Below are 24,712 nucleotides of genomic sequence, written 5' to 3' on the forward strand. Positions count from 1 at the left end.
CGCTCTGGATAAGAGCGTCTGCTAAATGACTTAAATGTAAATGTAAATGTAAAACACCAAATAATGCATGCAGAACCAAATTAGGCCGATAACCGCTAATTATCAAAATCCAGAAAAGAGCCATAAAATTCTACAACCTCCTAAAAGTAAGTGATTCCCAAACCTTCCATAACAAAGTCATCACCTACAGAGAGATGAACCTGTAGAAGAGCCCCCTAAGCAAGCTGGTCCTGGGGCTCTGTTCACAAACACAAACAAACCCCACAGATCCCCAGGACAGCAACACAATTAGACCCAACCAAATCACGAGAAAACAAAAAGATAATTACTTGACACATTGGGAAAAAATTCTCAGAAAAACAGAGCAAACTAGACTGTATTTGTCCCTGAACAGAGAATACACAGTGGCAGAATACCTGACCACTGTGACTGACCCAAACTTAAGGAAAGCTTTGACTGTGTACAAACTCAGTGAGCATAGCCTTGCTATTGAGAAAGGCCGCCATAGGCAGACCTGGCTCTCAAGAGAAGACAGGCTATGTGCTCACTGCCCACAAAATGAGGTGGAAACTGAGCTGCACTTCCTAACCTCCTGTCAAATCTATGACCATATTAGAGACACAAACAAACCCAATGTTGATAAACTCCCATATCTATTGGGAGAAATATCACAGTGTGCCATCACAGCAGCAAGATTTGTGACCTGTTGCTACAAGAAAAGGGCAACCAGTGAAGAACAAACACCACTGTAAATAGAACCCATATTTATGTTAATTTATTTTCCCTTTTGTACTTTAACTATTTGTGCATAATATGACATTTGAAATGTCTTTATTCTTTTGCAACTTTTGTGAGTGTAATGTTTACAGTAAACAAAAAATGGTTTCACTTTTGTTTATTTTCTACTTCACTTACTTTGGCAATGTTAACATATCTTTCCCATGCCAATAAAGCCCTTAAATTGAAATGTAATTGAAATTATATTGAATTGAAGTGAGAGGGAGGGAGGGAGAGCAGAGAGAGGGAGGGTGGGAGAGCAGAGAGATGGAGGGAGGGAAGAGTGAGCGAATCAAAGAGCGAGAAAGGGGGTGAGCAAAGCTCACACGATCAGTCTGCACGAGTCTGTGTGAGAGAGAGAGACAGAAAGAGAGAGACAGAGATATATAGAGTGTGACAGAGAAAGATAGATAGATAGATATATAGAGAGAGAAAGAGAAAAAGAGAGAAGGAGAGCAAGTGAAATAGGGGACAGAGGGATTGAAAAGCTATTGTAGAAGGAAGAGGAGACTCTACTGGCTGTGTCGGATCAGCAGCAGCTGTTGGATATTCCTGTCTTCCTGTCTACGGTGGCGGGTTGAAGGTAAGACCACCATGGAACCACCAGAGATCTGGAGGTGACCCAGGGCTCCTCTCACTCTCAACCCAGGATCGGTGCACCTTCTCTGGATTTGATACTCACGATCACTGGGTGTCCTCAGGGGTTATTCCATCATAACTGGCATTTATGGGGTACATTAGCATACTGTCATGTTCAAACTGAATGTAGGTTAATACTGTGGTTTACAGCATTAGGGCTCCAGTATGCTATTGCCTGCACATATAGACAGAATAACTGTGATATCATGTTTTCCATCAAAAGGTATTTTACCCGGTAAGCAATTAATGTTCAAACTGAATGAAGCGTAATTATAGCACAGCATTGCTTTAGGTAATGGTTGCCTTATCTTATGTACTATACAGACAAATATATCAACAGTAATGTCATTCCTTCCATCAATAGGAAGATGATATATAATACAGGTATTTTTAAAGCCATTAGAGGATGGTTGAGGCATTGGTCCTGCCTGGTTGTGTCAGCTCATTGCGTAGTCATTCAGCCGCAGTCATCAGGTATTTCCTGACTTCGCTGTGGTATTTCTAGCCTCATGTGTCCAGGCACTGTTCTGGTTAAAAACACACATTTCAACAGCCTGACCCTGCCACTTTGTTTGGTAAGCTGAGGGATGAGGCTGGATGCATCAACTGACAATACATGAGAAGTTTTGAAACAAACACATTGTTTGTTTCTAAATACTTATTACAATAATTGAATCTCTACATTTTGGGTAATGATATAACATTTAGAAGTTCAATTCTTTGAGTATCAATATGCACTATTAAAATGATCAGAAAATCAGAAACAGATTTAGCATTTAAGGACTGTGATGATCATACAACCATAGACATGGATAGATGGAGTAATACATCTAGCTATGTAATGTTGAAGGTATTACATTACTCAACATACTCTATGTAATGTGTTGAAGGTATTACATTACTCAACATACTCTATGTAATGTTGAAGGTATTACATTACTCAACATACTCTATGTAATGTTGAAGGTATTACATTACTCAACATACTCTATGTAATGTTGAAGGTATTACATTACTCAACATACTCTATGTAATGTTGTTGAAGGTATTACATTACTCAACATACTCTATGTAATGTTGTTGAAGGTATTACATTACTCAACATACTCTATGTAATGTTGAAGGTATTACATTACTCAACATACTCTATGTAATGTTGAAGCTATTACATTACTCAACATACTCTATGTAATGTTGTTGAAGGTATTACATTACTCAACATACTCTATGTAATGTTGAAGGTATTACATTACTCAACATACTCTATGTAATGCTGAAGGTATTACATTACTCAACATACTCTATGTAATGTTGAAGGTATTACATTACTCAACATACTCTATGTAATGTTGTTGAAGGTATTACATTACTCAACATACTCTATGTAATGTTGAAGGTATTACATTACTCAACATACTCTATGTAATGTTGTTGAAGGTATTACATTACTCAACATACTCTATGTAATGTTGAAGGTATTACATTACTCAACATACTCTATGTAATGTTGTTGACGGTATTACATTACTCAACATACTCTATGTAATGTTGACGGTATTACATTACTCAACATACTCTATGTAATGTTGAATGTATTACATTACTCAACATACTCTATGTAATGTTGAAGGTATTACATTACTCAACATACTCTATGTATTGTTGAAGGTATTACATTACTCAACATACTCTATGTAATGTTGTTGAAGGTATTACATTACTCAACATACTCTATGTAATGTGTTGAAGGTATTACATTACTCAACATACTCTATGTAATGTTGAAGGTATTACATTACTCAACATACTCTATGTAATGTTGAAGGTATTACATTACTCAACATACTCTATGTAATGTTGAAGGTATTACATTACTCAACATACTCTATGTAATGTTGTTGAAGGTATTACATTACTCAACATACTCTATGTAATGTTGTTGAAGGTATTACATTACTCAACATACTCTATGTAATGTTGAAGGTATTACATTACTCAACATACTCTATGTAATGTTGAAGGTATTACATTACTCAACATACTCTATGTAATGTTGTTGAAGGTATTACATTACTCAACATACTCTATGTAATGTTGAAGGTATTACATTACTCAACATACTCTATGTAATGTTGTTGAAGGTATTACATTACTCAACATACTCTATGTAATGTTGTTGAAGGTATTACATTACTCAACATACTCTATGTAATGTTGAAGATATTACATTACTCAACATACGCTATGTAATGTTGTTGAAGGTATTACATTACTCAACATACTCTATGTAATGTTGAAGGTATTACATTACTCAACATACTCTATGTAATGTTGAAGGTATTACATTACTCAACATACTCTATGTAATGTTGAAGGTATTACATTACTCAACATACTCTATGTAATGTTGAAGGTATTACATTACTCAACATACTCTATGTAATGTTGAAGGTATTACATTACTCAACATATGTGTTGTTGAAGGTAGATATATAAATCAGAGTGTGACCACAGCGCAGACAGACAGACAGACAGACAGACGATGACAGAACTGGAAGGTGTTTATGTGAACATTTGTATGAAGTGGTGTGTGTGCATGTGTGTGTGTGTGTGTGTGTACATGTGTGTGTGACCATGGCTGCTTGTATTGCCAAATATCTTATTCATAATAGCCGTAAGAACATTGTTACTGTCAGTGTGACAATCATTATGCTGCTGTGTTATGATGTCAAATCAGTCCACATAATTACACCCCTGGCTCATAGAACGGTGTGTGTGTGTGTGTGTGTGTGTGTGTGTGTGTGTGTGTGTGTGTGTGTGTGTGTGTGTGTGTGTGTGTGTGTGTGTGTGTGTGTGTGTGTGTGTGTGTGCACACGCTGATGAGGGAGACACACAGAGAGGAGCCAGACAGGAACAAAAGGACTGTTTATTAAGTTGACGTGTGAAGGAAGGTTGTGTGTTTATGCGAGAGTATCAAAATATCAAATAAAATCACATTTTATCGGTCACAGATACGTGTTTAACAGATGTCATTGCGGGTGTAGCGAAATGCTTGTGTTTCTAGCTCCAACAGTGCAGTTATTTCTAACAAGCAATAATCTAACAATTTCACAACAATACACACATATCTAAAGTAAACGAATGATATAAGGAATACATCAATATTTATGTGTGTGGGGGGGGGGGGGGGTTGTGGGTGAGAGGATTTATAAGGTGAGGTTTGTTGTGCCTGAATTATGTACCCGAGGGACATGGCTTTTTCAGTGTGTGTGTGTGTGTGTGTGTGTGTGTGTGTGTGTGTGTGTGTGTGTGTGTGTGTGTGTGTGTGTGTGTGTGTGTGTGTGTGTGTGTGTGTGTGTGTGTGTGTGTGTGTCAATGTGAGTGTGGGTCTGCGTGTGTGAGTGGGTGTGTGTGTGTGTGCGTGTGTGCAGGGTTAGTACTGGGGTTATGGCCTCATGCTCAGTGGCGATGATGACAGCTACAATGGGACACCGGTAGAGAAGAGAGACAGATTGCTGGATAGAGAGAGAGACAGAGAGAAAGAAACGCATACTTCCATCCAGACATCTCACTTCAGTCGAAGCCAACGATACCAGCTGAGAAACACCTCATGCTCATTGTGTGTGTTCTGCTGGTGTGAAAATACTGTTCTTGAATTGTTTGGAGAAGAGTAGGAGGAGAGGAGGTGTGTTTGAAGGGTCAAACACGTCTCCAGAAACATGTGTAGTCAGACCAATCCAGGTGTGTGTGTTCGTGTGTGTGTCTATCCATCTATGTGGGGATCGTTCTCTCACCATCACACACCATCACACACCAGTGTGTGATTCTATTCACCAGTGTGTTTCTATCCACCAGTGTGTTTCTGTCCACCAGTGTGTGTTTCTATCCACCAGTGTGTTTCTATCCACCAGTGTGTGTTTCTATCCACCAGTGTGTTTCTATCCACCAGTGTGATTCTATTCACCAGTGTGTTTCTATCCACCAGTGTGTTTCTGTCCACCAGTGTGTTTCTATCCACCAGTGTATTTCTATCCACCAGTGTGTTTCTATCCACCAGTGTGTTTCTATCCACCAGTGTGTTTCTATCCACCGGTGTGTGTTTCTATTCACCGTGTGTTTCTATCCACCAGTGTGTGTTTCTATTCACCAGTGTGTTTCTATCCACCAGTGTGTTTCTATCCACCAGTGTGTTTCTATCCACCGGTGTGTTTCTATCCACCAGTGTGTTTCTATCCATCAGTGTGTTTCTATTCACCAGTGTGTTTCTATCCACCAGTGTGTTTCTATCCACCAGTGTGTGTTTCTATCCATCAGTGTGTTTCTATCCATCAGTGTGTTTCTATCCACCAGTGTGTTTCTATCCACCAGTGTGTTTCTATCCACCAGTGTGTGTTGCTATCCACCAGTGTGTTTCTATTCACCAGTGTGTGTTTCTATCCACCAGTGTGTTGCTATCCACCAGTGTGTTTCTATCCACCAGTGTGTGTTGCTATCCACCAGCGTGTTTCTATTCACCAGTGTGTTTCTATTCACCAGTGTGTGTTTCTATCCACCAGTGTGTTTCTATTCACCAGTGTGTGTTTCTATCCACCAGTGTGTTGCTATCCACCAGTGTGTTTCTATCCACCAGTGTGTTTCTATCCACCAGTGTGTTTCTATTCACCAGTGTGTGTTTCTATCCACCAGTGTGTTTCTATCCACCAGTGTGTTGCTATCCACCAGTGTGTTTCTATTCACCAGTGTGTGTTTCTATCCACCAGTGTGTTGCTATCCACCAGTGTGTTTCTGTCCACCAGTGTGTTTCTATCCATCAGCGTGTTTCTATCCACCAGTGTGTTTCTATCCACCAGTGTGTTTCTATTCACCAGTGTGTTTCTATCCACCAGTGTGTTTCTCCACCATCCACCAGTGTGTGTTTCTATCCACCAGTGTGTTTCTATCCACCAGTGTGTTTCTATCCACCAGTGTGTGTTGCTATCCACCAGTGTGTTTCTATTCACCAGTGTGTGTTTCTATCCACCAGTGTGTGTTTCTATCCACCAGTGTATTTCTATCCACCAGTTTGTTTCTATCCACCAGTGTGTTTCTATCCACCAGTGTGTTTCTATCCACCATGTGTTTCTATCCACCAGTGTGTGTTTCTATCCATCAGCGTGTTTCTATCCATCAGCGTGTTTCTATCCATCAGTGTGTTTCTATCCACCAGTGTGTTTCTATCCACCATGTGTTTCTATCCACCAGTGTGTGTTTCTATCCACCAGTGTGTTTCTATCCACCAGTGTGTTTCTATTCTCCAGTGTGTTTCTATCCACCAGTGTGTGTTGCTATCCACCAGCGTGTTTCTATTCACCAGTGTGTTTCTATTCACCAGTGTGTGTTTCTATCCACCAGTGTGTTTCTATTCACCAGTGTGTGTTTCTATCCACCAGTGTGTTGCTATCCACCAGTGTGTTTCTATCCACCAGTGTGTTTCTATCCACCAGTGTGTTTCTATTCACCAGTGTGTGTTTCTATCCACCAGTGTGTTTCTATCCACCAGTGTGTTGCTATCCACCAGTGTGTTTCTATTCACCAGTGTGTGTTTCTATCCACCAGTGTGTTGCTATCCACCAGTGTGTTTCTGTCCACCAGTGTGTTTCTATCCATCAGCGTGTTTCTATCCACCAGTGTGTTTCTATCCACCAGTGTGTTTCTATTCACCAGTGTGTTTCTATCCACCAGTGTGTTTCTATCCACCAGTGTGTGTTTCTATCCACCAGTGTGTTTCTATCCACCGATGTGTTTCTATCCACCAGTGTGTTTCTATCCACCAGTGTGTGTTGCTATCCACCAGTGTGTTTCTATTCACCAGTGTGTGTTTCTATCCACCAGTGTGTTGCTATCCACCAGTGTGTTTCTATCCACCAGTGTGTGTTGCTATCAACCAGTGTGTTTCTATTCACCAGTGTGTGTTTCTATCCACCAGTGTGTTTCTATTCACCAGTGTGTGTTTCTATCCACCAGTGTGTTTCTGTCCACCAGTGTGTTTCTATCCATCAGCGTGTTTCTATCCACCAGTGTGTTTCTATCCACCAGTGTGTTTCTATTCACCAGTGTGTTTCTATCCACCAGTGTGTTTCTATCCACCAGTGTGTGTTTCTATCCACCAGTGTGTTTCTATCCACCAGTGTGTTGCTATCCACCAGTGTGTTTCTATTCACCAGTGTGTGTTTCTATCCACCAGTGTGTTTCTATCCACCAGTGTGTTTCTATCCACCAGTGTGTGTTGCTATCCACCAGTGTGTTTCTATTCACCAGTGTGTGTTTCTATCCACCAGTGTGTGTTTCTATCCACCAGTGTATTTCTATCCACCAGTTTGTTTCTATCCACCAGTGTGTTTCTATCCACCAGTGTGTTTCTATCCACCAGTGTGTTTCTATCCACCAGTGTGTTTCTAGTCACCAGTGTGTTTCTATCCACCAGTGTGATTCTATCCACCAGTGTGTTTCTATCCACCAGTGTGTTTCTATCCACCAGTGTGTTTCTATTCACCAGTGTGTGTTTCTATCCACCAGTGTGTGTTTCTATCCACCAGTGTGTTTCTATCCACCAGTGTGTTTCTATTCTCCAGTGTGTTTCTATCCACCAGTGTGTTTCTATTCTCCAGTGTGTTTCTATCCACCAGTGTGTTTCTATCCACCAGTGTGTGTTTCTATCCACCAGTGTGTTTCTATCCACCAGTGTGTGTTTCTATCCACCAGTGTGTTTCTATCCACCAGTGTGTTTCTATCCATCAGTGTGTTTCTATCCATCAGTGTGTTTCTATCCACCAGTGTGTTTCTATCCACCAGTGTGTTTCTATCCACCAGTGTGTTTCTATCCATCAGTGTGTTTCTATCCATCAGTGTGTTTCTATCCACCAGTGTGTTTCTATCCATCAGTGTGTTTCTATCCACCAGTGTGTTTCTATCCACCAGTGTGTGTTTCTATCCACCAGTGTGTTTCTATTCTCCAGTGTGTTTCTATCCACCAGTGTGTTTCTATCCACCAGTGTGTTTCTATCCACCAGTGTGTGTTTCTATCCACCAGTGTGTTTCTATCCATCAGTGTGTTTCTATCCACCAGTGTGTTTCTATCCACCAGTGTGTTTCTATCCACCAGTGTGTTTCTGTCCACCAGTGTGTGTTTCTATCCACCAGTGTGTTTCTATCCATCAGTGTGTTTCTATCCATCAGTGTGTTTCTATCCACCAGTGTGTTTCTATCCATCAGTGTGTTTCTGTCCACCAGTGTGTTTCTGTCCACCAGTGTGTTTCTATCCACCAGTGTGTTTCTATCCACCGGTGTGTTTCTATCCACCAGTGTGTGTTTCTATCCACCAGTGTGTTTCTATCCATCAGTGTCTTTCTATCCACCAGTGTGTTTCTATCCACCAGTGTGTTTCTATCCACCAGTGTGTTTCTATCCACCAGTGTGTACGTCCATTTATTTGGACCGTGGTGACACTCAGATGGCCAGTTTGCTGGTAAACTAGTCTGGTAATCTAGTCTGATGAACTATGTCTGGTGAACTAGTCTGGTGAACTAGTCTGGTGAACTAGTCTGGGGAACTAGTCTGGTAAACTAGTCTGATGAACTCTGTCTGGTGAACTAGTCTGGTGAACTAGTCTGGTGAACTAGTCTGGGGAACTAGTCTGGTGAACTAGTCTGGTGAACTAGTCTGGTGAACTAGTCTGGTGAACTAGTCTGATGAACTAGTCTGGTGAACTAGTCTAGTGAACCAGACGTTCACCATCTCTAGGAGACACAACACGTCTCCTTCCTGAGCGGTATGATGGCTGCATGGTCCCATGGTGTTTAAACTTGTGTACTATTGTTTGTACAGATGAACGTGGTACCTTCAGACTTTTGGAAATTGCCCCCAAGGATGAACCAGACTTGTGGAGGTCTACAATTTTTTCTTGGCTGATTTTTAAATTTTTTCCCCATGATGTCAAGCAAAGAGACACTGAGTTTGATGGTAGGCCTTGAAATACATCCACATGTACACCTTCAATTGACTCAAACTATGTAAATTAGCCTATCAGAAGCTCACTGTAGCAGGAACGTGCCTTTGACTGATGAACACACTGCAGGTACAGTAAATTCATTCTGATGAACACACTGCAGGCACAGTAAATTCATTCTGATGAACACATCAAGATGCTGGAGGAAACAGGTACAAAAGCATCTATATTCATACTAAAACGAGGCCTAAATCAACATAACCTGAAAGGCCGCACAGCATGGAAGAAGCCACTGCTCCAAAGCCGCCATAAAAAAGCCAGACTACAGTTTGCAACTGCACATTGGGACAAAGATCGTACTTTTTGGAGAAAAGTCCTCTGGTCTGATGAAACAAAAATGGAACTGTTTGGCCATAATGACCATCGTTATGTTTGGAGGAAAAATGGGGGACGCTTGCAAGCCGAAGAACACCATCCCAACAGTGAGGCACGGGGTTGGCAGCATCATGTTGTGGGGTGCTTTGCTGCAGGAGGGACTGGTGCACTTCACAAAATAGATTGCATCATGAGGGAGGAAAATTATGTGGATATATAGAAGCAACATCTCAAGATATCAGTCAGGAGGTTAAAGCTTGGTTGCAAACGGATCTTCCAAGTGGACAATTACCCCAAGCATACTTCCAAAGTTGTGGCAAAATGGCTTAAGGACAACAAAGTCAAGGTATTGGAGTGGCCATCACAAAGCCTTGACCTCAATCCTATAGAAAATTTGTGGGCAGAACTGAAAAAGTGTGTGTGAGCAAGGAGGCCTACAAACCTGACTCAGTTACACCAGCTCTGTCTGGAGGAATGGACCAAAATTCACCCAACTTATTGTGGGAAGCTTGTGGAAGGCTACCCGAAACGTTTGACCCAAGTCATTGTCAATGATCTAAGCCCAGTCATTGTCCATTATCTAAGCCCAGTCATTGTCTATGATCTAAGACCAGTCATTGTCTATGATCTCAGCCCAGTCATTGTCTATGATCTCAGCCCAGTCATTGTCTATGATCTCAGCCCAGTCATTGTCTATGATCTAAGACCAGTCATTGTCTATGATCTCAGCCCAGTCATTGTCTATGATCTAAGCCCAGCGGTGGGTAGTATAGTAGAGTGTTGGAGGCTATTTTGTAAATGGCATCGCTAGAGTCAAGGATCGTTATGATGGTCAGTTTTACGAGGGTATGTTTGGCAGCATGAGTGAAGGATGTTTTGTTGCTAAATAGGAAGCCAATTCTAGATTTAATTTTGGATTGGATATGCTTAATGTGAGTCTGGAAGGAGAGTTTACAGTCTAGCCAGACACCTAGGTATTTGTAGTTGTCAACATATTCTAAGTCAGAACCGTCCAGAGTAGTGATGCTGGACGGGCGGGCAGGTGCGGGCAGAGATCGGTTGAAGAGCATATATTTAGTTTAACTTGAATTTAAGAGCAGTTTGAGGCCACGGAAGGAGAGTTGTATGGCATTGAAGCTCGTCTGGAGGTTAGTTAACACAGTGTCCAACGAAGGGCCAGAAGTATACAGAATGGTGTCGTCTGCGTAGAGGTGTATCAGAGAATCACCAGCAGCAAGAGCGATATCATTGATGTATACAGAGAAGAGAGTCGGTCCGAGAATTGAACTCTGTGGCACCCCCATAGAGAGTGCCAGAGGTCCGGACAACAGGCCCTCCGATTTGACACACTGAACTCTATCAGAGAAGTAGTTGGTGAACCAGGTGAGGCAGTCATTTGAGAAACCAAGGCTGCTGAGTCTGCCGATAAGAATGTGGTGATTGACAGAGTCGAAGCCTTGGCCAGGTCGATGAATACGGCTGCACAGTAATGTCTCTTATCGATGGTGGTTATGATATCTTTTAGGACCTTGAGCGTGGCTGAGGTGCACCCATGACCAGCTCTGAAACCAGATTGCATAGCGGAGAAGGTACGATGGGATTCGAAATGGTCGGTAATCTGTTTGTTGACTTGGCTTTCGAAGACCTTAGAAAGGCAGGGTAGGATAGATATAGGTCTGTAGCAGTTTGGGTCTAGAGTGTCTCCCCTTGGAAGAGGGGGATGATCACGGCAGCTTTCCAATCTTTGTGAATCTCAGACGACACGAAAGAGAGGTTGAACAGGCTAGTAATAGGGGTTGCAACAATTTTTGGGAGATCATTTTAGAAAGAGAGGGTCCAGATTGTCTAGCCCGGCTGATTTGTAGGGATCAAGATTTTGCAGCTTTCAAAACATCAGCTATCTGGATTTGGGTGAAGGAGAAATGGGGGAGGTTTGGGCTGTCAAGGCTGTGGGTAACTGGTGAAAGGAGTCAGGCACAGGAGAGCTGAGATGCGTGGGCAAGGTATTTAATTCAAGAAAACACCAGTGCAAACACAATACTATGGTGCTGGAAAAATACCGGTACCACGAATAAACGGACGTAACAACAAAACCCGGCAACAATAATACCAGCCGTCAGATACAGCCTAACAATAAAACAAACACGCACACAAAAATTGGGGAAACCAGAGGGTTAAATAATGAACATGTAATGTGGGGAATTGAAACCAGGTGTGTAGAAAACAAAGACAAAACAAATGGAAAATGAAAAGTGGATCGGTGATGGCTAGAAGGCCGGTGACGTCGACCGCCGAATGCCGCCCGAACAAGGAGAGGGACCGACTTCGGCGGAAGTCGTGACATGGGCGAGTTGCTGTGGGGGGTGCAAGGCAGTTGACCGGGGTAGGTGTAGCCAGGTGAAAAGCATGGCCAGCCATAGAAAAATGCTTATTGAAATTCTCAATTATAGTGGATTTATCGGTGGTGACAGTGTTTCCTAGCCTCAGTGCAGTGCGCATTTGGGAGGAGGTGCTCTTTTTCTCCATGGACTTTACAGTGTCCCAGAACTTTTTTGAGTTTGTGCTACAGGATGCAAATTTCTGTTTGAAAAGCTAGCCTTAGCTTTCCTAACTGCCTGTGTATATTGGTTCCTAACTTCCCTGAAAAGTTGCATATCACGGGGGCTATTCGATGCTAATGCAGTATGCCACAGGATGTTTTTGTGCTGGTCAAGGGCAGTCAAGTCTGGAGTGAAGCAAGGGCTATAACTGTTCCTGGTTCTACATTTTTTGAATGGGGCATGCTTATTTAAGATGGTGAGGAAGGCACTTTTAAAGAATAACCATCGAATAGGACAGTCGTGAGTGATTAGTAGGGTTCCGTGTAACAAAGTGGTCCAGTCCAATTGGCAAAATAGGTATAGTGGCCCAAGAAATTGGGTGTGTGATTAGTCTGGAGAGGCCTCAGTGATGTAGTTGGTCCTGGTCAATAAATATAATCATTAGACAATGACTGGTCTTAGATCATAGACAATGACTGGTCTTAGATCATAGACAATGACTGGGCTGAGATCATAGACAATGACTGGGCTGAGATCATAGACAATGACTGGGCTGAGATCATAGACAATGACTGGGCTTAGATCATAGACAATGACTGGGCTGAGATCATAGACAATGACTGGCTAGTTAGACAATGACTGGGCTGAGATAGACAATGGGCTAGATCATAGACAATGACTGGGCTGAGATCATAGACAATAGACAATGACTGGGCTTAGATCATAGACAATGACTGGGCTGAGATCATAGACAATGACTGGGCTGAGATCATAGACAATGACTGGGCTGAGATCATAGACAATGACTGGGCTGAGATCATAGACAATGACTGGTCTTAGATCATAGACAATGACTGGGCTTAGATCATAGACAATGACTGGGCTTAGATAATGGACAATGACTGGGCTTAGATCATTGACAATGACTGGGCTGAGATCATAGACAATGACTGGGCTAAGATCATAGACAAGGACTGGGCTGAGATCATAGACAATGACTGGGCTAAGATCATAGACAATGACTGGTCTTAGATCATAGACAATGACTGGCTACTGGGTAACTTTACTAACTCCAATCTTAGGCAAAGCCAAACTATAAAGCTAACAGAAATATTGCTAGCAATTGCCAAGAAATGTATTGCCTTGAAATGGAAATCGGATTCCTCCCTGCCAGTTTCAATGTGGCTATCAGAAGTTAATAGTTGTATCCCACTGGAGAAAATCACTTACTGCTTGAGGAATAAGTTAAAGACATTTTACAGAATTTGGCAACCTTTTATTGACTATATGGAGAATCTCCCCCCACATCACATTGATTGAATCTCTATATAATCCTTATATAATGTTTAACACGTAATGTATAATATGTAGCTTACGACTGGTCTTAGATCATAAATAATGACTGGTCTTAGATCATAGACAATGACTGGTCTTAGATCATAAACAATGACTGGTCTTAGATCATAGACAATGACTGGTCTTAGATCATAAACAATGACTGGTCTTAGATCATAGACAATGACTGGTCTTAGATCATAAACAATGACTGGTCTTAGATCATAGACAATGACTGGTCTTAGATCATAGACAATGACTGGTCTTAGATCATAGTCAATTGGATTACAGAGGGGTCTTAGCTACTGAGCCCAGGGATGAGGAGGTCCATTCATATAAAAGCAAGGATAACAGGACAACAGGATCAGAGGGGTGTACTGGACCACATAAAGTACACACACACACACACAGACACAGACTTGCAGGTCAGTCAGTCAGTCTCTCTCTCTCTCTCTCTCTCTCTCTCTCTCTCTCTCTCTCTCTCTCTCTCTCTCTCTCTCTCTCTCTCTCTCTCTCTCTCTCTCTCTCTCTCTCTCTCTCTCTCTCTCTCTCTCTCTCGCTCTCTCTCTCTCTCTCATCAATGGTAAACCTAACTTGGCTCACATGGCTGCCTATCATTGGCTGAAAACCAGCCTCAAATCCACACTGTTTGTCTTATCTCTACCAGGGGGATATATTTAGAGAGGGGCTTAACTTTGAAGGGTCTGTCAGTGTGTGTGTATGTGTGCCTCTCTAAAGAATCTGCCCTTTAGTTTATTCAAAGCTGGTGAAACAATGGAGGAAGGGATTGAACAGAAAGCGACGACGTAAACTTGGCATGGTGTGGGGAGGGAGAGAGAGAGAGAGAGAAAAATAGACATCCAACTTTTTACCTACAAACACTCCCCCCCCATCCCTCCCTGTCTTCCGCTGCAGTTATGTGTCTGTCAGGCAGCAGTTACCTATGGGGACAGACAGGTCCCCATAACAGCTGTGGACTGCTTCCAACACACAGATAAAGATGAGAGGACCCTTCAGAAGATATTATTTCCCAGCCACACTAGAATACCAGCAATTCACATACACACACATGTACATGTATGCGTGTCTCTATTCTCCAGCCAAAGACCAAAAAGAGAAGTTGGCACCACGCAGGGATATTTATGCACCTCATCACAACTCACCGACAGCAATGACAAAACACCTGGGTCGTTCCACCAATGTGGTGCCTTTTGAGAAGTCTACCTTGGTAAAAAAAATAAAAATTACATTCTGTCTTAAAGAGCACATGTTCGACTTCATAAAAAAAAACATTTTTCCCATACCAAAAGGTTAAATAAAAAAATTACTATAGTAAGTGCCTATTAAGTGCCAAATAAAGCTTACCTGCTTCTACTCTCTGATTTTACTTTTAGATGTTCAATGCTTCTTTTGATAAAATAAAAAGGAATAGTTTCACCATGGAACAGGTTTGACCTTAAACCGTATATGTTAATTATTCACTAATCACAAGAAATAAATCATAATCCTCAGAAATTACTTTGCCAAAGCAACAAAATAACTTTACAATGATGGTGAAACTTGGATACATTTGGGGATTGGGTTAAAGTTTGGGTTAAATCAAGTTTATTTTAAGTTTATTTTATATAGCCCTTCGTACATCAGCTAATATCTCGAAGTGCTGTACAGAAACCCAGCCTAAAACCCCAAACAGCAAGCAATGCAGGTGTAGAAGCACGGTGGCTAGGAAAAATTCCCTAGAAAGGCCAAAACCTTAAAGTTTAAAATCTTCTTAGAAGTGACACAGGGTTGATGGAGGGACATGTCAAAATACAGATTTTTTTACTTTATCAGGCTTTATTCATATAAAAGAAATTTAATTATCCATGTGGTTTAAATTAAAGAGCACTTCATTTAATATAAAAGGCTTTTAATATTCAATATTGGTGCACAATTTCTACTTAAAATATAAAAACAATATCCACTTTTGTGGAAAGACCCACCTATTGTGTAGTCAAACTTGGTGGGAATGAAAATGTGGTATGTGAAATCTTACAGAATCCCTGTCTGCCTCAGTTTAGCAAAGAAACTCCTCGCCTGCAGCCTCCAGGGGGTCGAGTTGTGTGTGTGTTTGTGTGTGTGTGTGTGTGTGTGTTGGCGTGTTCGTGCATGTGTCAGCTAGGCATCCACCATAGCATGGGAAAACACTACAAACTAATCTCTCCCTTTCTTTCTCATTGCCTTAAAACCCTCTAGACTCTGAGCCCTGTCTAAGCCAGGGGAGGGGGGAGGGGGGGTCATGCCAAGGATCATTTAGCTATTTGATTTGGAATTTTAATACACTTTAAGGTATCAAAAAAATATATGAAAAAATTATTGGATGGAACATTGAATTTGGCATTACATGGAACAACAGACAGTCCAATAGAGAATCTAAAGGAAGTTTGTTCTGAAGTGTCTGTCCTATATCTGAGAGATATAAGAATGATCAGGAAACGTATTATTATTTATTTTTTATTTATCCCTTATTTAGGAACTAAACTATCTCCATATATACTTCCATTCATTTTTTTAACTGGCGAACGCCATCGTGTTGGTGAGAGCCTCATCTTTTAACAGAGTGGTCATAATTGTAGGCCAAACCGTTCGGACGCTACAGACATTTTTGTAAGAAGATGAACGGTCGGGATGTCTCATGGTCTGACAAACACGATCTAGCTTTGCCACCTTTCAAATCCAATCCAAATGTATTGGTCACACAGCTCCGACAGTGCAGTAATATCTAACAAGTAATATCTAACAATTACACAACATATACCCAATACACACAAATCTAGTAAAGGACTGGAATTAAGAATATAAAATATATGGACGAGCAAAGTCATAGTGGCATAGAATAAGATACGGTAGAATGTTATAGGATACAGTATACACATATGAGATGGGAAATGCAAGATATGTAGACATTATTAAAGTGGCTAGTGTTCCATTTATTGTTCTTGTGATGGCTAATTAACAGTCTGATGGCCTTGAGATAGAAGCTGTTTTTCAGTTTCTCGGTCCCAGCTTTGATGCACCTGTACTGACCTCGCCGTCTGAATGATAGCGGTTTGAACAGGCAGTGGCTCGGGTGGTTGATGTCCTTGATGATCTTTTTGGCCTTCCTGTGACATGGGGTGCTGTAGGTGTCCTGGATGGCAGGTAGTTTGCCCCCGGTGATGTGTTGGGCAGACCACACCACCCTCTGGAGAGCCCTGCGGTTGGGAGCGGTGCAGTTGCCGTACCAAGCGGTGATACACCCCGACAGGATTCTCTCTATTGTGCATCTGTAAAAGTTTGTGAGGGTTTTAGATGACAAGCCAAATGTCTTCAGCCTCCTGAGGTTGAAGAGGAGCTGTTGCGCCTTTTTCACCACACTTCTTCACCTTCTTCACCACACTGTCAGTGTGGGCTCCCGAGTGGCGCACTGTATTTCAGTGCTAGAGGTGACACTACAGGCACCCTGGTTTGAATCCAGACTGTTTCACATCTGTCCGTGATTGGGAGTCCCAGGGCCTTGAGCTTGGAGTGTAATATGGTGTTGAATGCTGAGCGACAGTCAATGAACAGCATTCTTACATATGTATTCCTCTTGTCTAGATGGGTTAGGGCAGTGTGCAGTGTGATGGCGATTGCATCGTCTGTGGATCTATTGGGGCGGTAAGCAAATTGAAGTGGGTCTAGGGTGACAGGTAAGGTGGAAGGGCGATATCGGAGGATGCGGTGGATACGCAGCTCTAGCTTAAACATTTCCCGCGGGAGCGAGGAAATTGTAGGCTAAGGGTTTAATTATTAAGATCCTCAGCTATTGGAGATTCTACTAAGCTAACATATGGAATTGTTTTAGAATGGTCATACCATGGCTCATTTAGCTGTTTGATTTAGAATTTTAGGACCCCTGTAGGTATCCCCCCAAAATATTTTTAAATTGTTTGATAAAATATTGAATTAGGCCTTCTACTTTAGCCCATTGAAACGCATTGAATAACACATTCATAAATGGCAAAACAGACAGTAAAAATAAATCATAAGGAATAAGGTTTTGAGGTGTGTGTCCTATACAGTATACTTGGAAAGTATTCAGACCCCTTGACTTTTTCCACATTTTGTTATGTTACAGCCTTATTCTATAATATATTAAATTGTTTAATTTCCTCACCAATCTGCACACAATACCCCATAATGACAATGCAAAAATGTATTTAAAATAAAAAACTGAAATATCACATTTACATAAGTATTCAGACCCTTTACTCAGTACTTTGTTGAAGAACATTTTCCTCATCAATCTACACACAATAACTAATAATGACAAAGTGAAAACAGGTTTTAGACATTTTTGCAAATGTATTAAAAACAAAAAACAGAAATACCTTGTTTACATAAATATTCAAACCCTTTGCTTTGAGACTCGAAATTGAGCTCAGGTGCATTCTGTTTCCATTGATCATACTTGAGATGTTTTTACATCTTGATTGGAGTCCACCTGTGGTAAATTCAAATGATTGGACATGATTTGGAAAGGCACACACCTGTCTCACAGTTGTCAGAGCAAAAACCAAGCCATGAGGTCAAAGGAATTGTCTATAGAGCTCCAAGACAGGATTGTGTCGAGGAACAAATCTGGCGAAGAGTACCAAAACATTTCTGCAGCATTGAAGGTCCCCAAGAAACACAGTGGCCTCAATCATTCTTAAATGGAAGACGTTTGGAACCACCAAGACTCTTCCTAGAGCTGGCCACTTGGCCAAACTGAGCAATCGGGTCAGGGAGGTGACCAAGAACCCGATGGTCACTCTGACAGAGCTCCAGAGTTCCCCTGTGGAGATGGGAGAACCTTCCAGAAGGACAACCATCTCTGCGGCACTCCACCAATCAGGCCTTTATGGTAGTGGCCAGATGAAAGCCACTCCTCATTAAAAGGCACATGACAGCCCGCTTGGAGTTTGCCAAAAGTCACCTAAAGGACTCTCAGACCATGAAAAACAAGATTCTCTGGTCTGATGAAACCAAGATTGAACTCTTTGACCTGAATGCCAAACGTCACGTCTGGAGGGAACCTGGCACCATCCCTATGGTGAAGCATGGTGGTGGCTGCATCATGCTGTGGGGATGTTTTTCAGCAGCAGGGATTGGGAGACTTTTTAAATTAATTTTTTATTTTACCTTTATTTAACTTGGAAAGTCAGTTAAGAACAAATTCTTATTTTCAAAGACAGCCTAGGAACAGTGGGTTAACTGCCTTGTTCAGGGGCAAAACAACATATTTTTACCTTGTCAGCTGTGATGTGATGTGGATTTGCAACCTCCCGGTTATTAGTCCAACGCTCTAACCACTAGGCTACCTGCCGCGATTAGTCAAAATTGAGGGAAAGATGAACGTAGAAAAATAGATTCTTGTTGAAAACCTGCTCCAGAGCGCTCAGGACCTCATACTGGGGAAAAGGTTTACCTTCCAACAGGACAATGACCCTAAGCACACAGCCAAGACAACGCAGGAATGACTTCGGGACAAGTCTCTGAATGTCCTTGAGTGGCTCAGCCAGAGCCTGGACTTGAACCCGATCGAACATCTCTGGAAAGACCTAAAAATAGCTGTGCAGCAACACTCCCCATCCAACCTGACAGAGTTTGAGAGGATCTACAAAGAAGAATGGGAGACACTCCCCAAATACAGGTGTGCCAAGCTTGTAGCGTCAAACCCAAGAAGACTCAAGGCTGTAATCGCTGCCAAAGGTGCTTCAACAAAGTACTGAGTAAAGTGTCTGAATACTTATGTAAATGTTTTTTAATTCGATTTTTTTTAAATAAATGTTTGCTTTGTCATTATGGGTTATTGTGTGTGGATTGATAAGGATTATTATTTTTTTAATCCATTTTAGAATAAGGCTGTAACATAACAAAATGTGGAAAAAGTCAAGGGGTCTGAACACTTTCCAGAAGGCACTGTATCTAGAGATATAAAGGAAAGGTATCAGTTTTCTGGACACAGATTTTACCCATTTTTTTATTGCCACAAAACTACCTCCATACTTTCATTCATTTTTTTAACTTGTACAGGGTTACCTTCAGACAGTCCCATGACACTTGTGGGGAATGTAGAGCAAAACGGAGAACACAATCGTATTGGTGAGAGTCTGACAAACACTACTGTACTGTAACTCGGCCACCTTCCACCGCAGATTCGGAAGGCTGACAAGGCAGATGTGCAGCAGAGACAGTATCTTTAGTTTAAACTGACGGATTTTGATGGGGATTTAGAAATGGATTGTGGTATGTGTGCCATTCAGAGGGGGAATGGGCAAGATAAAATATTGAATTGCCTTTGAACGGGGTATGGTAGTAGGTGCCAGGTTTGTGTCAAGAACTGAAACACTGCTGGGGTTTTTTACGCTCCCGTGTGTATCAAGAATGGTTCACCACCCAAAGGACATCCAGCCAACATGACACAACTGTCGGACGCATTGGAGTCAATCTGGGCCAGCATCGAAGCAGTGGGTGGTAAATAAAGTGTACGAGAGGCTTGTCCACCTGGCTGTGGAGTGTAGAAAGAACCAGGAGGACTGATCATCAGGATGTGTAAAACATGAAGACTGATCATCAGGATGTGTAAAACATGAAGACTGATCATTAGAATGTGTAAAACATGAAGACTGATCATCAGGATGTGTAAAACATGAAGACTGATCATTAGAATGTGTAAAACGTGAATACTGATCATTAGGATGTGTAAAACATGAAGACTGATCATTAGAATGTGTAAAACATGAAGACTGATCATTAGGATGTGTAAAACATGAAGACTGATCATCAGGATGTGTAAAACATGAAGACTGATCATTAGGATGTGTAAAACATGAAGACTGATCATCAGGATGTGTAAAACATGAAGACTGATCATTAGGATGTGTAAAACATGAAGACTGATCATCAGGATGTGTAAAACATGAAGACTGATCATTAGGATGTGTAAAACATGAAGACTGATCATTAGAATGTGTAAAACATGAAGACTGATCATCAGGATGTGTAAAACATGAAGACTGATCATTAGGATGTGTAAAACATGAAGACTGATCATTAGAATGTGTAAAACATGAAGACTGATCATTAGAATGTGTAAAACATGAAGACTGATCATTAGGATGTGTAAAACATGAAGACCGATCATTAGAATGTGTAAAACATGAAGACTGATCATTAGGATGTGTAAAACATGAAGACTGATCATTAGAATGTGTAAAACATGAAGACTGATCATTAGAATGTGTAAAACATGAAGACTGATCATTAGAATGTGTAAAACATGAAGACTGATCATTAGAATGTGTAAAACATGAAGACTGATCATTAGGATGTGTAAAACATGAAGACTGATCATCAGGATGTGTAAAACATGAAGACCGATCATTAGAATGTGTAAAACATGAAGACTGATCATTAGGATGTGTAAAACATGAAGACTGATCATCAGGATGTGTAAAACATGAAGACTGATCATCAGGATGTGTAAAACATGAAGACTGATCATTAGAATGTGTAAAACATGAAGACTGATCATTAGAATGTGTAAAACATGAAGACTGATCATTAGAATGTGTAAAACATGAAGACTGATCATTAGAATGTGTAAAACATGAAGACTGATCATCAGAATGTGTAAAACATGAAGACTGATCATTAGAATGTGTAAAACATGAAGACTGATCATTAGAATGTGTAAAACATGAAGACTGATCATTAGAATGTGTAAAACATGAAGACTGATCATCAGGATGTGTAAAACATGAAGACTGATCATTAGAATGTGTAAAACATGAAGACTGATCATTAGAATGTGTAAAACATGAAGACTGATCATCAGAATGTGTAAAACATGAAGACTGCTCATCAGGATGTGTAAAACATGAAGACTGATCATCAGGATGTGTAAAACATGAAGACTGATCATTAGAATGTGTAAAACATGAAGACTGATCATTAGAATGTGTAAAACATGAAGACTGATCATTAGGATGTGTAAAACACGAAGACTGATCATCAGGATGTGTAAAACATGAAGACTGATCATCAGGATGTGTAAAACATGAAGACTGATCATTAGGATGTGTAAAACATGAAGACTGATCATCAGGATGTGTAAAACATGAAGACTGATCATCAGGATGTGTAAAACATGAAGACTGATCATTAGAATGTGTAGAACATGAAGACTGATCATTAGGATGTGTAAAACATGAAGACTGATCATTAGAATGTGTAAAACATGAAGACTGATCATTAGAATGTGTAAAACATGAAGACTGATCATTAGGATGTGTAAAACATGAAGACTGATCATTAGGATGTGTAAAACATGAAGACTGATCATTAGAATGTGTAAAACATGAAGACTGATCATTAGGATGTGTAAAACATGAAGACTGATCATTAGAATGTGTAAAACATGAAGACTGATCATTAGAATGTGTAAAACATGAAGACTGATCATTAGAATGTGTAAAACATGAAGACTGATCATTAGGATGTGTAAAACATGAAGACTGATCATTAGGATGTGTAAAACATGAAGACTGATCATTAGAATGTGTAGAACATGAAGACTGATCATTAGGATGTGTAAAACATGAAGACTGATCATTAGGATGTGTAAAACATGAAGACTGATCATTAGGATGTGTAAAACATATACTAAACTATGTTCATCTGTAAACGAAAAGGTACAATAGACTGATATGTGTTTTGTTACACTCAGAGTCAATAATGGGGCACTGAGATTGGCTGTTAGCAAAGGTGTGAAAGGTTTGAGGGGAGCTTGACTTGTAGACAGTCTAGTTGTGTATTGTTGTCTACGAGCACCTACGGTCATGCTGTTGAGTAGACAAGCACTGCCAACAATAGAGTGAATATGCTAGAATAGTACACTAACAGCCCCTCTCCCCCATGCCAAAGAACTGACTGCAAGGGTGTGAAAAGTTTGAGCAGCACTTGTCTTGGTGATTTTGTTTTCTAAAGAGGGTATTGTGCTTTTATAAATACCTTTGGCTGTCCTAGCTTGTTTCAAAGTCAGATGATGTTGAGCTTGTTGCAGGCTGAAACATTTCATCCAGTGTGTCTATAGACTCTACAAAAGCTGGTGTCAAGATCAACGTCATCAGCAACAGGATGTCTGTAGGACTCAGTCAAATCAAATCAAACTTTATTTGTCACGTGCACCGAATACAACAGGTGTAGACCTTACAGTGAAATGCTTACTTACTAAACAACAGTGTCATTTGTAAGTAAAACAATTGGTATTAGGTGAACAATAGATAAGTAAAGACATAAAAAACAACAGTAAAAAGACAGTGAAAAAAAACAGTAGCGAGGTTATATACAGTAGGGAGGCTATAAACAGACACCGGTTAGTCGGGATAATTAAGGTAGTATGTACATGTAGATATGGTTAAAGTGACTATGCACATATGATAAACAGAGAGTAGCAGCAGCGTAAAATAGGGGGGTGGGGCACAATGCAAATAGTCCTAGTAACCATTTGTATACCTGTTCAGTAGTCTTATTGCTTGGGGGTAAAAGCTGCTGAGAAGCCTATTGGTCCTAGACTTGCCGCTCTGGTACCACTTGCCATGCGGTAGTAGAGAGAACAGTCTATGACTGGGGTGGCTGGGGTCATTGACAATTTTTATGGCCTTCCTCTGACACCGCCTGGTGTAGAGGTCCTGGATGGCAGACAGCTTGGCCCCAGTGATGTAGTGCCTTGCAGTCGGAGGCCGAGTAGTTGCCGTACCAGGCAGTGATGCACCAGTCAGGATGCTCTCGATGTTGCAGCTGTAGAACCTTTTGAGGATCTGAGGACCCATGCCAAATCTTTTCAGTCTCCTGAGGGGGAATATGCTTTGTCTTGTCCTCTTCACGACTGCCTTGGTGTATTTGGACCATTCTAGTTTGTTGGTGATGTGGACACCAAGGAACTTGAAGCTCTCAACCTGCTCCACTACAGCCCCATCGATGAGAATGGGGGCGTGCTAGGTCCTCCTTTTCTTGTAGTCCACAGTCATCTCCACGTTGAGGGAGAGGTTGTTATCCTGGCACCACACGGCCAGGTCTCTGACCTTATTTTACTGGCAGCACACTTCCAGAGCCCTTACCTCCTCCCTGTAGGCTGTCTCATCGTTGTCGGTGATCCCCCCTCGTCTTACCGGAGTGTGCTGTTTTATCGAGCCGGTGCAGCATATATCCTGCTAGCTGAATATCCATGTCATCATTCAGCCACAATTCCGTGAAACATAAGATGTTTCAGTTTTTGATGTCCCATTGGTAGGATATTCGTGATCGTACCTCGTCTAATTTATTGTCCAATGATTGTCCATTGGCGAGTAATATTGACGGTAACGGCAGCTTTCCCACTCGCCTTCTGTGGATCCTTGCGAGGCACCCCACTCTGTGTCCTCTGTACCTGATTCTCTTTCTCTTGCCAATAACGGGGATGTTGGCCTTGTTGGGTGCTAGCAGTATATCCTATATCCTTTTTTTGCCGTAAGATACGGTGGCAGAAACATTATGTACAAAATAAGTTGCAAAAAACCCCGCATATTACCACAGTTGGTTAGCCACATTTTAACATATGCTTAGACTAGTCGGTGATAAACCAACATTTTACTACTTTTCCCCCATCAATACACACTCAAACAAGGCACTATCCACCCACCCCCTTCATGTTAATAGATCATGCATACTAACCTTCACACACAGTACCCACACCCAACAGACACCAGTCAATCACCAACACCATCCCCTCCTTACTAATACCTCCTTTTCTCCAATTTAGACTTCATGCCTTGCATGAACAATCAACTAAGCCTCCATAATACAGAGAGAACTACAGTAGAAGTTGTAGTCCAACTATGGACCATGTTTATGCCCTGCGCCAATATATTTATTTGCTCATTTCGGAGTCATAGAAATATTTAGTTGATTTTAATACAATTTTAGAAGGTGACTTACACTAATTCCTGGTGCTGAGCTTGATGTCCTCTGCAGATCC

General features: G+C 41.1%; 1 protein-coding gene across 2 annotated transcripts in view; it reads left to right on the forward strand.

The window, feature by feature from the left end:
• The first annotated feature begins 1,109 nt into the window (after window positions 1-1,109).
• The window catches only part of LOC139547145 (norrin-like), a 43,900-nt gene continuing 20,297 nt past the window's right edge, over window positions 1,110-24,712 (forward strand). For both annotated transcript variants that reach the window (XM_071356191.1, XM_071356190.1), the window contains exon 1: window positions 1,110-1,360. The gene's annotated coding sequence lies outside the window, so the exon portion shown is untranslated. The remainder of the gene's footprint in view (window positions 1,361-24,712) is intronic.

Source organism: Salvelinus alpinus, chromosome 20 (assembly GCF_045679555.1).
Source record: "Salvelinus alpinus chromosome 20, SLU_Salpinus.1, whole genome shotgun sequence".
NCBI classification, from domain to species: Eukaryota; Metazoa; Chordata; class Actinopteri; order Salmoniformes; family Salmonidae; genus Salvelinus; species Salvelinus alpinus.